Here is a 13,188-nt window from a genome sequence, read left to right as displayed (position 1 = left end):
CCCAGCTGTATGCCACAACATGTTCTAAAGTTTAGTCAAATAAACCTGGTAAAGTGCAACATCAAAAGAGACTAGCTGTACTCTGTTGCCATCTTAAATACTGGTATGCCTCTGGTGTCATGAACTCTGGATTGTTGTAGATTCGGAAAATGACAGCTTCCATTAACAAAATAAATAAGAGATTAAAATGGCAGTGATAGAAATGTTAGCAAATAATGCTAAATTGTGTAAAGTCTAAAATTAATAAAGAACATAATAAACCCCCAGATTCATACCAGCTTGTTAATCCTTTATTGTGAGACTTTTTTAAAATCTTTCCATTTCTACAACACAGATAATCTTTTCAATGTTGCCAATGTATAAGATGAAAAGCTTGATGACTGTGGGTGTACCATTAAGAGGCAATTTTGCTCTCAATGAGAACTATCTGGAGTCTGCTGTCAAATAGTTTAGGTCCCCAAACCATGATGTAAAGTATTGACAATGTATGTCTTTCTGCAGTGGTCTCTGAAATAGTCCCTTTTCTTTGCCTTTTATGGACCTAATATTGTCGGTTAATTTGTCCCAAGCCCAAAAATGAAATTATGATGCTTAATTTCATCATGGAAAAGCAAGTGAATGTAGTGCATATGTTGACCTTCTGTCAATGACCAGATTTTCAATTGTTCATTCCTTTAGCTAATTATTGGTGCCACGATTGCATAGCAGAGACATTCTGTACATGTCAGACAGACATATACTTTTGTGTGTAAAAGATCTGAACCCTTCGTATTCAACAGCTTTTATAATAGTGCTTTTGTCTGCATTCTCTGAATGATCAATTGAAAAAGAAGATGTATAATATTCATTATGCAATTGAACTTAGATTTTTTTTTTACATAAGTATAGGCTGTAATCCCATAACTTATGTGATGTGTTCAAGTTGCGAATTCCATTTTGTATTTTTCCTCAGAATCCAGATGTCCTGTAGGGAGGTGATCAAACAAGATGACCCACTTCTTTTATCCTGGAAGACTGGAAAGGGTGCGATTAGCAGAGGGGTGGAAGTGATAATCCATTCTGAAAACTAAAATAGGAAATACGTTTGAAGCTGTGCTTTTATTCTCCTCCTTCTCCCCATTGCCTTTACAGTAGATACTGCAAAATATAAAGCTGTCACATGTGGCTAATCAGTGTACATAATAATACTTCATGGCAAGTTTGTGTTGGCTGATCAATAAAATCTTATTTTGGTACTATGGTACATACAATCAATTATACATAAAAGGGAGGTTTTTGGTTAGGATATTTATATCACAGGCATATGGACAGCATTATACATGTACACAGGCTTCAAACAAAAAAAAAAACACAGCATCATGTAGTAAAAACACTTTTCATGACATATATGCACTTACATATTGTCTGTCAAAGACTGCTGCAGCTCCACTCGGACTGTTTCCTCTGAATGTAATGTCCTTTTAAAGTGCATGCTGATTTCTTATGTTTTCCTGCACACTCCTGCTGACAGCTGCGGGAAGTGAAGTCCCCTCAGCAGCACTGTCACAGGTTTGTGCCAATAATGAACTTGTTTACTGAACACCAAAATATTCACTGCTGAACTCTAAGAGCCTAACAAAGCAGATGACTTCATTTTATCATTTTTACAGATCACAGGAAATGCTTCCAATGAACTGGAAACAAAATGGCTGATTTATATTCTTCCCAAACTGAACACTGTCAGTATCAAAGTGTCAGCAATTGACGTTACATTCTTCATTATCACTGAGACGGTGTCTCATGCAGGCAAAGTTCTGATTTATTTGTTTCCTAAGAAATTCTTTGCTCTCATCCTTGATGTTTATTTATTTAAAGATGCCCTCCTTTCTTGGCAGTGGATTGCTGCCACTCAAACATCTAGCCCTACCCAACCTAGACATTCATCTTGTCCCATTCAGACTGTGAAGCCATTGCAGACAGCCCTTGCCTGTAAGCAGCTCTTTGCATTCTGCTACAAACCTTTCTTGCAAAATGAGCAATGGGCAATAAATAATGTAATACTTTAAAATGTTTCACATTTTTTCTGTCATGGACCCCCAAATAATTTGGAATATCAGACCATACTTTTAGGGAGTTCACTGAGGAGTCCTTGGCATTTATAGATTAACTTTGACTTTTTATGACCGTGGACATTCAGAAGTTTACTTTTTACACGATATGTGTTACGTGGAGGTTTATTTTCTTTTGTTGCATTACCAGATGATTATGTAGCTTATATTCATATCACCTTACTTTATCATTGATTAACTTGAAATGTTCCAGGAAATTTAAAAACACATTAACGTCTGTATGCCTAAAAATACACATACATATTTCTTTTTAAAGTACTATCTTAAACATTTTAAACTATTCAACAAATGTATAATTTTTCTCATACTGGTCTTTATCAGTAGGCTTCTGTCTATGAAAGATAACAGACCTATCAAAATGTCAAGCAGTTTAAGGTTATGTTGTCATTAACACAAAAATGTTTTGTACTTTTTCAAAAGCCACCAGCACAATCTCTGTGTGATAGATACCTACCAATATTTCCAACCATTGCAATTACTGTTCCTTAATAAATTAGCTCAGCAAGGTGTTTCAACTGATATATCCCAATTAAATATTTATCTAGTCTTTCTTTCCTATTGAGAGTGATTCTGTTTTAGACACATTTATAGAGTATCCAATTGCTTTCCTAAACTTATTTTCTTGATTAATCAATTTCTGTAAATCTTCTGAATTTGCAGACAGATAAATGTTGTCTACAAATCAAAGGGAGTTAATTATGCCTTCTCATATTTATATTACAATTTCTTCTTTTTTTAATGACATGGAGATTATCTTCTTTACTACCACAAGCAATATATTAAATAAATGTGGTACAAGATTATAACTTTGCGTCCTGTTCTGATTCACATAGTGTCAATTTGTGCATTATTAACTTTGGTATGGATTTTCTAATGGAATTACACTTTTTTTTTGGTATTGTAATTACTTTATTCAAATGCAGATACACTCCAGTCTCAAATTTATAGATTGCTCTCATGCTTTCTATAAATAGTTGTATCTACTCATGCAATATAAAATTGCTTTGGTTTTGTACTTCCTAGTCTAAAGTCTGCTCTCCATGTATTCACTTGTTATATTACTTAATAATCTGAAACTTTTTTTGTGAAGAATGATATAAGAATTCATAGAATTTCGGATGTCACTGCTGTCCTAAAGATCCTGAGGACTGGGTCAGTGCTGGTACGGGGTTTGGATATAGTTCTTGGTCCACTCGGAACAATGATTGACTTAGAAATTGAAAGAATAGAATGTTAACTAACATTGTCTAGTAATAAATGATTTTGGAGTAAGGTTGGTTGCATGCAAAGGAAAGCATTTAATTCAGAGAACAATCTATTTTAAGACTGTAGGCATATATATTCTTGACTGCGTATATTTTCAACTTAATCAAGTGTTTCTCTTGGCAGTTACTGCTTCAGCAAGAAAGTAATTTTTCTTTGTTTCTTTTCCACCTAAAAGTAATTTCATTTTAAAGGAAACGGAAACCACATGAGTGTGTAGCTTAAGTTGTAAGAATAGACTGCTACCACACAGACAACACATGCTTGCCTCTGTTTATCTTGAGAATTCAGCTGTGTGAACATAAAGTCAAAAAATATACAGGTTTAATTTTTTTTTCTCATTATTTTGACATTTCTCTCTGAAGGTGTGATATTGTTGCTAGTTAATCATGTCACACCTATTGAATTAGGCAGTGTCCTCAAATACTTTATTTTTTTAACTTAAGAGTTTAAACGTTCTCATGTCTGCATATATTTTCCATGGGTTACTTTTTTCACATATGAATGTGTACCCAAATAAATGACCTCATTATCAGGATTTCTTCTTGTCTTGAGTACAATGCTACCAGGTTAGACTCCATCTTTTTCACAACACTTAAAATTAGATTAAGTGGAATGAGTAAACAGATAAATGAATAGATTATTTCTTTAATCTCATGTATCACATCAAAATAATTCCTTGCGATGCAAGTTTTCTGTTTGATAATATATTGCAAATCCACTGGCACATATTTAATAAATAGTTCCCCATGCATTTACAAGCATTATCTTGTTGTTTGCCGATTTTCATAATCAGAAATCTAAATTTTGAATCTCACGTCTTGTTTGCAACCGGAACATCATTCTCTTACCAGTATTAACCACAGCTGGACAGCATTTTAGATGTGTAAATATTTGAATCTTCATTATCTCTTTCTAAATACTTGAATCTTCATTATCTCTTCTTTCTGGTGCTCTTTCTAACAGAAACATTAACAGACTACAAAAATTTCAAAAAACTAAACTAAACTAAAAGTAACAAGTTCATTATCCCACAAAAGATATGACCACTCCAGCTTCCCATCAGATGCAGAATCACTTCCAGAAATAATAAGACTGTACATTTCATTCCACAAGTAGCCCTATTAATCGTGTACTACAAAGGCCATCAAACAGATCTGATCTGGGGCCAAATGCACTTTCAGGCAGATCCCACCCCCAAAACACAATTCTCATACACTTTGACCCAAGTTCTCATTTACTCCTGGACCCTTACATCCAGTTGCCCACTTATTATCACATCACACACATAAATTCAGTTTGTTCAATTAAATGTATATCTATACACAAAGAAAATGTTGCACTGAATTCATTCTGGTGTCATTATTGTTCCAAATGAAGAAGCTCAGTTATTCAAATTCATACTTTTATGACAATTTACAGTGGTTGTTTCTAATCATTTAAATGTTGTAGATGTCTTAGTAGATGTCTTAACAAGTATGCCAAAATTGTACTTTTTTAGAATAAAATCTGTGGAGGGCTTATAAAGTGAGTTTGGAAGAATTCACCCTAAGTGTTTGTAAACTTCTGAATTCAACTGTATACAGGAGACATTTGCTGGTGAATAACACTTACTAAAGGGTAATACTTAATGGACATGTCAGATTAATTCATATTTGATATGTCAAAAAACCATGATGATATAAAATCTCTGCTTTATTTTTTACATTTGTTTCAACTTTAAGACTAGTTATGTGAAATCAGACGTATCAATTGAAGATAATTCCATCTTTTCAGAATACATGAAAAACAGTCTTTATTGTATTGCTTTCAAGGTGCTGCACATAAGTGAAAAGACTGTGTAATTGTTTAGCTAAACCAGAAGCCTTTATACTAGACCCGAATAACCATTGAACTCGACTGACCATACCTTCAGTGATTACTTGTAACTGGAGATGTCACCCCATTCTCTCTCATACACAAATATATGGAGCATGTGCTTTCACTATGTTCAGTAATTTTTTTTTTGATATACTAATTAGCATTCTTTTGGCATCAAAAATCTGATAAGTGACACAAAATTAAGAGTTTACCATTGGAAGAAAGCCTTTTAATAGCCTTGTTAACAACGCATCGCAGCAATTATGCAATTCTGTTAACAAATTTGAAATCGTATCATCACTGTGCTCTACCTCAAGCTTTAAAGCACAGGAATTTCAGATGAATGTAGATTTTTTTGACATGCTAATAAAATAAATTCTATTTTGGAATAAATCAATGGAACCACTCATTTTGTCAACTTTTTAGGTTAGTTACAAATATGCTGGTTAGAAAATGAAAGAATAATTGAGTAGGAAGAAGTGTAGCCATGTCCATTACATTTAAATGAATGTGATTCTGCCATTTCTTTATCAGGACTGTGCATGGATCATCTCCCGCTTTGCATGTCTTGCTAAATGAATTGAGCACCTGCCCCTTTCAAACTCTTTGCACGTGTCTGACTTTCTTGGATGCCTCACATTTACAGATGTTACATAATTTTAAAGAAACTGAAAAAAATGTGTTATAGTATTATTTGGGCCAGAAAAAAAATTGCATACTGGCTGGATTTGGCCTACAGATTGTGTATAATAACTAATAGACTTAACATCTTTTTATTCTAACATTTATTGTGTCTCATTGCTGGTTATGTAATTCTTGGCTGATATCAGAGCTTCATACAAAAGCATACAGTAGATAAAGAATGTAATAAGGATTAGATTACAGAATAATATTGAGACTAGGAAAAAACTTCAAACTAAATACTGTATATGTAAACCTGGCAACTTAGCAGAGAATGAATGCCAGATACTTGTTTAAACAAACCAGCAGAGTAAAATATATTCAGGTGACTGCCAGATAATTGAAATTATGCAATACAAAGTTGACAACAGAGTCAGCAGTACCTAGTTGATGTTATCATAAGCAACAAAGGATGCGTAACTAGACACAAACTGCACACAGGGAGGCTGTATTCCCTTCCAGAGAAACTCTATTGATTCTAACATTCAAATCACAATGAAAAAATCATGTTTTGTTTGGCTGTGTCTACTGAAGTTGAATCTGCTGTTCCTAAATAAGTGTATCTAATACTGTCCATGATTTTTCCTGTTCTGTCTACCAGTTCTTATTCCTATAAACAATATGTTCTTTGGAAAGAGTGGTCTTGGATTATAGACTAGGAAGCCTTGTGGATGATGCTCAGTAGTAGTAGTACTGTCATGTGTACAGAGTATAATGAATTATTTCTTGCATGTTATGTCCGACCAACATGCAGCACATCACTTCTCTCCTAGGTGTGGCTATAAAGTAGACTAATTAAAATGTGATGCCACATCACAACCATCCATCCATCCATCCTCTTCCGCTTATCCGAGGTCGGGTCGCGGGGGTAGCAGCTTAAGCAGAGAAGCCCAGACTTCCCTCTCCCGCCACTTCTTCCAGCTCTTCCGGGAGAATCCCAAGGCGTTCCCAGGCCAGCCGGGAGACATAGTCCCTCCAGTGTGTCCTGGGTCATCCCCGGGCCTCCTCCCAGTTGGATGTGCCCGGAACACCTCACCAGGGAGGCGCCCAGGAGGCATCCTGATCAGATGCCCGAGCCACCTCATCTGACTCCTCTCGATGCGGAGGAGCAGCGGCTCTACTCTGTACCCCTCCTGGATGACTGAGCTCCTCACCCTATCCTTAAGGGAAAGCCCAGACACCCTGCAGGAAACTCATTTCAGCCGCTTGTATTCGATCTCGTTCTTTGGTCACTACCCATAGCTCATGACCATAGGTGAGGGTAGGAACGTAGATCGACTGGTAAATTGAGAGCTTTGCCTTACAGCTCAGCTCTTTTTTCACCACGACAGACCGATGCAGAGCCCGCATCACTGCGGATGCCGCACCGATCCGCCTGTCAATCTCACGATCCATTCTTCCCTCACTCGTGAACAAGACCCCGAGATACTTAAACTCCTCCACTTGGGGCAGGATCTCCCCCCCAACCCTGAGAGGGCACTCCACCCTATTCCGGCTGAGGACCATGTCTCGGATTTGGAGGTGCTGATTCTCATCCCAGCCGCTTCACACTCAGCTGAACCGATCCAGAGAGAGCTGAAGATCACGGCCTGATGAAGCAAACAGGACAACATCATCTGCAAAAGCAGTGACCCAATCCTGAGTCCACCAAACCGACCCCTTCAACACCCTGGTTGCGCTTAGAAATTCTGTCCATAAAAGTTATGAACAGAATGTGACAAAGGGCAGCCCTGGCGGAGTCCAACTCTCACTGGAAACGGGCTCGACTTACTGCCGCAATGCGGACCAAGCTCTGACACCGTTGTACAGGACCGAACAGCTCTTATCAGGGGTCCGTACCCCATACTCCCGAGCACCCCCACAGGATTCCCGAGGGACACGGTCGAATGCCTTTTCCAAGTCCACAAAACACATGTAGACTGGTGGGCAAACTCCCATGCACCCTCCAGGACTCTGCTAAGGGTGAAGAGCTGGTCCACTGTTCCGCACCAGGACAAAAACCACACTGTTCCTCCTGAATCCGAGGTTCACTATCCGACGGACCCTCCTCTCCAGAACCCCAATAGACTTTTCCAGGGAGGCTGAGGAGTGTGATCCTCTATAGTTGGAACACACCCTCCGTCCCCTTTTAAAGAGGGGACCACCACCCCGGTCTGCCAATCCAGAGGCACTGTCCCGATGTCCATGCGATGTTGCAGAGACGTGTCAACCAAGACAGTCCTACAACATCCAGAGCCTTAAGGAACTCGGGCGATCTCATCCACCCCGGGCCCTGCCACCAAGGAGTTTTTGACCACCTCGGTGACTTCAGTCCCAGAGATGGGAGAGCCCACCTCAGAGTCCCTAGGCTCTGCTTCCTCATTGGAAGGCATGTTAGTGGGATTGAGGAGGTCTTCAAGTACTCCCCCACCACCCACAACGTCCGAAGTCGAGGTCAGCAGCGCACCATCCCCACCATATACAGTGTTGACACTGCACTGCTTCCCCTCCTGAGACGCCGGACGGTGGACCAGAATCTCCTCGGCCGTCCAAAGTCGCTCTCCATGGCCTCCAAACTCCTCCCATGCCCGAAGTTTTGCCTCAGCAACAACCGGCCGCATTCCGCTTGGCCTGCCGGTACCTATCAGCTGCCTCCAGAGACCCACAGGACAAAAAGTCCTATAGGACTCTTCTTCAGCTTGACGGCATCCTCACCGCGGTGTCCACCAACGGGTTCGGGATTGCCGCCACGACAGGCACCACCACCTTGCGGCCACAGCTCCGTCAGCGCCTCAACAATAGAGGCACGGAACATGGCCCATTCGACTCAATGTCCCCACCTCCCTCGGGGCGTGGTGAAGTTCTGCCGAGGTGGGAGTTGAAGCTACTTCTGACAGGGGACTCTGCCAGCCGCTCCCAGCAGACCCTCACAACACGCTTGGGCCTACCAGGTCTGACCGCATCTTCCCCACCATCGGCCAACTCACCACCAGGTGGTGATCAGTTGACAGCTCCGCCTCTCTTCACCCGAAAGTGTCCAAGACATATGGCCGCAAGTCCACGACACACCACAAAGTCGATCATCGACCTGAGGCCTAGGGTGTCCTGGTGCCAAGTGCACATATGAACACCCTTATGCTTGAACATGGTGTTCGTATGGACAATCCGTGGCGAGCACAGAAGTCCAATAACAAAACACCGCCGGGTTCAGATCGGGGCCATTCCTCCCAATCCCGCCCTTCCAGGTCTCACTGTCATTGCCCACGTGAGCATTGAAGTCTCCCAGCAAAACGAGGGAATCCCCAGAAGGTATGCCCTCTAGCAACCCTCCAGAGACTCCAAAAGGGTGGATACTCCAAACTGCTGTTGGCGATACGCACAAACAACAGTCAGGACCCTTCCCCACCCGGCGGAGGGAGGCCACCCTCTCGCCCACGGGTAAACCCCAATGCACAGGCTCCAAGTCGGGGCAATAAGTATGCCCACACCTGCTCGGCGCCTCTCACCGGGGGCAACTCCAGAGTGGTAGAGAGTCCAGCCCCTCTCAAGGAGATTGGTTCCAGAGTCCAAGCTGTGCGTCGAGGTGAGTCCGACTATATCTAGCCGAACCTCTCACCTCGCGCACTAGCTCAGGCTCCTTCCCTTCAGAGAGGTGACATTCCACGCCCCAAGAGCCAGTTTCTGTAGCCGAGGATCAGACCGCCAAGGTCCCGCCTCGCCACCACCCAACTCACACTGCACCCAACCTCCTTGGCCCCTCCCATAGGTGGTGAGCCCATGGGAGGAGGACCCACGTTACCTCTTCGGCTGTGCCCGCCGAGCCCCATGGGTGCAGGCCCGCCACCAGGCGCCGCCATCGAGCCCCACCTCCAGGCCTGGCTCCAGAGGGGGGCCCCGGTGACCCGCGTCCGGGCAAGGGAAAACGTTGTCCAACGTTTTTATTCTTCATTGGAGGTTTGTTGAACCGTCTTTGTCTCATCCCTCACCTAGGACCAGTTTGCCTTGGGTGGCCCTACCAGGGGCATAAAGCCCCACACAACATAGCTCCTAGGATCATTGGGACAAATTATGCAAATAAGATTTAGGAAAGAAAATGGCATGGCTTAATATTTACTTCAGTAGTTAGATAGATATTACAACTGTTGTTATAAATATTTACAAGGGCATGTTGTAAAATAACCAATAAAACTTTGGTGCAAAAATGTGTGTTGATTTTGAAATCTTACTAGTGGAAAGCAGTATATGTTTAAGGTGGTATCAAACACGTTGAAAATGAGTCATTGCATTCATTTCTTTCATGAAAGTCATTCTACTGTTGTTTTGTCCTATGCTTTCACTGTTGAAACTGGTTAATTATTGCTATTTTGCTTATCTGCCAGGTATACCAAAATCTTAACATTTTCCTACAGTTCATTTTTACTATAACCTTTGTGTTATCATTGCCAGTGTTTTGTGCTTGAATGTACTTTTTTGATAAAATGCCTTGTAATAGTGTTCACTGTAAAGTGCCGTGAAACATGCCCAGTTAATAAATTCACACAATATCACGCAGCATCACCTTGCTACATAAGAACCGCCATATGAAAGTGCTGTCTTGTTTTTTTTTGTTTTGTTTTTTTAAGTAAATGAAGATTTTAGATCATAGTATCACAATCAGCTGTACTTTTTCAGAATAATTCACTTGTTTATCAAAAAAGCTATCACAATTTGTGTGACACTCAATTCCTTTTTTACCTTTGTAAAGCATGCTTGATTTTTTAACTCTGAAACTCAGAAAATGTTAACTGATAGTTTGAATAGGCCTTAAACACATCATAACATTCTTTAACATTCTCAGGGTTTGCAAGGGACAAGCATCTGTCATGCCAGGATGTAGGGAAAAGTGGGCACTGACCTGTTTTGCCAGGCTTTGAATGGCACACAAGGCCTGTGAAGACAGCAGACTTAATATTGATGCAGAATGCTAGCTGTATCCCAATGAATGGCTAACCTGCAGTTCTACCAAAATTTATTCAGCTTGCTCTGCACTTTATCTGATAACAAAGGTGTTAATTAGTGATGAGCTGACATGTGTGCAAAAAAATTTACAGATAAAGGGCACCCAAAAGGACATTCATTTTAAGTTTCTAACCACAAACTGAATGCTGGCTGACTCTGTTGGACAAAAATAACACACCTATAGGCACACACTGGATATATAACTTGATCCAATCACTAGCCACTATGCCTCCCCTTAAAAATTATGTGCAGGCATTTCTCGGTTGTCTTTGAGGCATTAAAGCTGACCCCTCTTCCATCAAGACTTGAAGCTATCTTCTGTAGAGCCTTACAGCTGGACAATATGAACTAAATCTAAAATCCAATTTTATAAGCTTAAGCTCTGTGCCAGTTGCTGAGCCAATTTTAGGAAGATCAAGAAGCAGCATTACTTCAATAAAGGGACTTTCTTAAAAATGCTCATGTGCCACAAAGAGTCATGATGCTCTATATGAAGTAACAGACGACATGGCAATGATTTTAACAGCAACATAAGGATGTCAACACCACATCATGCACATAGCAAAGACAAAGAGGGCACTCCACTACCAGAAAATACTACAATCTAATTCTACACATGGCTCTACACAGAATTGGACATTATCATAATGGCTTGGTATTGTAAAACTGTTTATCTTTGCCTAGATAAATTAAAACATTATGTAGCTAGTAAACTGCCAGTTAAGGACTTGTGTGGTAGTGTTTTATTACTATTACACAACAAGTTCATGATTATATGTGTGTCAGGTTTTTTATTTTACTTTTCACAAGTTTTTGACTAAACTGGAAAGAAATGTTTTGAATCACAACATAGTCAAGCTTTAGTTGTTTATCTCTCATTCCTCACCCTCACACCTTCCAGACATGCAGACCCTTGACTGAGCCACATATCTGTCTCTCTCTTTCTCATTCTTTCACCCAAGGATGTGCTTTAGAACATGGGTAAGCTGACTATGACAATAAATTTGGGCAACCAAATTTTGTGTAACCATTGTTAGGGTCACATTCCTCATTTCTTGGGGCATGATGTCCAGGGATGTGACGTCAAGTTCATCAACATGACTGGACAAAAGGTCAGAAAATGCAGCTTTATCCCATCTGTGGATATATCCTTAAAACACAAAAAATTCCTCTCTTTGCTAATTGATCTTCACGTCTTGCGTGGTTTTGATGTCTTGCCTGATACTGATTTTAAATCTTTTGGTCACATTTATATTTTATTTGTTTTGTTTTGCCTTTTCTATGCATCTACTGCTTCATCTGAAAAAGTTAGATACTGTCGATTCCGGTTAATTGGACCACCAGTTAATTGGACCAGCTGCTTATTCGGACCAAATCCTAAAAAACCGAAACAGATCATATTACATAAGCCTAATATTGTTCGCTTATTTGGACCAAAATTCCATTTAATCAGACCAAAGAACATGACAGAGAATAAGAAAAAGAAGCCACAAGAAGAAAGCGGATGTAAGCGTAAAGCGGAAGAACAGGAAAGTGATGATGATGACCCTAATTAGTTAGTGCAAGTGACAACACAGGATGCCAGGAAATGCTTTGAAACTTTGCGCCGCTATTTCATGCAGGAGGGAAATGAAGGCAGTCCCATTGATGTGTTAGATGTTTGTGGTGATTTTGTTCAAGTGCAGTGAGTCAACAGAATATGTCAGATCACAATAGACAAGTTCTTCAGACGTTGACTGGAATTTGGTAATGTAACCTTTTTTATTGTGCTTCGCATGCTGAGTGTCATGTAGATCGTTTTGAAGAATTTGTAGATTTCTTTTTCAATAAACAAAGTTGTAAGCAACCGTACATGTACATGTACGTAGTTCTTGTTTGTACGTTCGCCATACGCGTGTGCAGCACAATAAAAGTCATAATGACATTTTAATATGTTGCTTATAGCACGTTCCGTCTTGGTTGCACATGTATAGGGCATGTTCGTGTAATCGGACCAGCTGGTTATTAGGACCAAAATGATCGCGTCCCGATGTGGTCCGATTAACAGGAATCGACTGTATCTGTTTCCTACCCAGCCGGGACAAATATATACAAAGTAATTAATCTTTTTTGGGGTTTAATAACCTGAAGAATTCAATTCTGACCTTCATTTTCATCTAAAATCTAAAATGTTCCTGAAAATGTTTTTGCACTATGCCGTGACACCATTTTTCTTACCTCCATTGGTTGTGTAACCACAAGGGGGTACCAGAGAGCCCCAAACCACAGTCCCAGCAATACACCACATTTTAATAGAATA

The sequence above is a fragment of the Polypterus senegalus genome, chromosome 1 (genome assembly GCF_016835505.1).
Source record: "Polypterus senegalus isolate Bchr_013 chromosome 1, ASM1683550v1, whole genome shotgun sequence".
Lineage (NCBI taxonomy): Eukaryota > Metazoa > Chordata > Cladistia > Polypteriformes > Polypteridae > Polypterus > Polypterus senegalus.
The sequence above is the reverse complement of the archived record's forward strand: the minus strand, read 5'-3'. Positions refer to the sequence as shown.